The sequence below is a fragment of the Myotis brandtii genome, unplaced genomic scaffold, assembly GCF_000412655.1.
Source record: "Myotis brandtii unplaced genomic scaffold, ASM41265v1 scaffold99, whole genome shotgun sequence".
Lineage (NCBI taxonomy): Eukaryota > Metazoa > Chordata > Mammalia > Chiroptera > Vespertilionidae > Myotis > Myotis brandtii.
In genome coordinates this window covers 2,077,612-2,078,881 of record NW_005372121.1, presented here as the reverse complement: position 1 = coordinate 2,078,881, position 1,270 = coordinate 2,077,612, and the positions used below count along the sequence as shown (strand labels likewise).

General features: G+C 54.6%; 1 protein-coding gene across 9 annotated transcripts in view; it reads left to right on the top strand.

Moving 5' to 3' along the window:
* Nucleotides 1–1,270, top strand: part of MECOM (MDS1 and EVI1 complex locus) — a 578,696-nt gene that overhangs the window by 510,371 nt on the left and 67,055 nt on the right. Inside the window, exon 1 of one of the 9 annotated variants that reach the window (XM_014533603.1) lies at nucleotides 40–1,071. The exons of 7 other annotated variants lie outside the window; for them this stretch is intronic. The gene's annotated coding sequence lies outside the window, so the exon portion shown is untranslated. Of the gene's footprint in view, nucleotides 1–39; nucleotides 1,072–1,093 lie in introns of those variants that run through there. One more of the 9 variants, XM_014533604.1, reaches the window with a different exon arrangement.

Sequence of the window (1,270 nt, the reverse complement as noted above, 5' to 3'; positions counted from 1 at the left end):
CATCCCCCACCCCAAAACACACACACACACACACACACACACACACACACACACACACGCTTACACTTGTGCTTTCGGGACATTGAAACAGAGGCTATTTCCCTGGGGAAAGAAATCCTGCCCGGCGAGATCTCCCCATTGGTTGTTTACCCAGAGAAATCTACATGTTTAAAGGGAATGGTGCATCCATAATCAGTCTGTCCCTACGGAACTTAGGTCTGGGCGACCTTTTAGTGACCTCTCCCGCCAGAGGAGGCTGCTGTCACTTTAAAAATTTACTGAAAGAGGAGCCCGTCTGGCTTCCGATCACTCTAGGCGGCGGGAGATAGCTCCCTTTCTCCCTCGCCCCGGGTTCTTTCTGGATGGCCGAGCAGATTCTCTTTAAAGAGACAGTTCACGAAACAGAAACCCGGCGGCTGAGCTTGGAGTTGCGGAGGGGGACGCTCCCGTGAGGGTCTGGGACCTGGGAAGGCGCAGCGGCGGATCTGGAAGGGGGCTCCAGCTCCCCTCGCCTCCCCAGGCCTCCCACCTTTGCAAACTCTCCTCCTCCCGCCTGTCCCCCCCACCCCCCTCCGGACCTGGGAGAGAGAAGTGGGAGAAGTTTTAGTGGGTTTCAGATAACTTTCATTACACATCGGGCTGATAAGAGCAAGAGAAAGTGAGAAAAGAGGGAGGTGATGCGAACCAGAAGGAAGAGCTCTGAGCTCTTGTAGGAAGGGGAGGGGGGGCAAAGCCCAGACACCCCAAACCCGGGTCACCCAGGCGAGAGGAGACTGCTTTTCTGGTTTTTTAAAAACACACAGTTGGCGGACAATAAATCTGAAACGCGTGGTCCCGGCGAGCCGATCCTAGAGGCGGACAAAGTTATCAGAAACCCATTCGGAAATCGAGACGCGAGGCTTTTTTTTTTCTTCCTTTTTTTTCTTTTTGAACCTCTCGAAATGTGGCTGGGGATCGTTTGAAAGGACTGTCCTGCAGGAGAGCTGGGGGCTGCGGATGATGTGATTTGGTTTGTTTTCCTTCTTCTGTGATTGCCTTGTCTCGCTGAGTTGAGGCCATAGAAATCGCAAGGTAAGAGAACTCACTTAAAAAAAAAAGTCTGGGCGATGTGCACAGTTTGTAACTTCGGACAGTTTCCTGCCTTGGCACCCCTTCTCCGGGGCGCCCCCCGCCCCCAGCCTTCCTTTCCTCCTCGCCCGCAGCCTCCGGGAGCCCGGCTGCTTATCTGCGGCGCCGGGACCGGCGATTTCCTTGTTCCTCCTGCGAACCC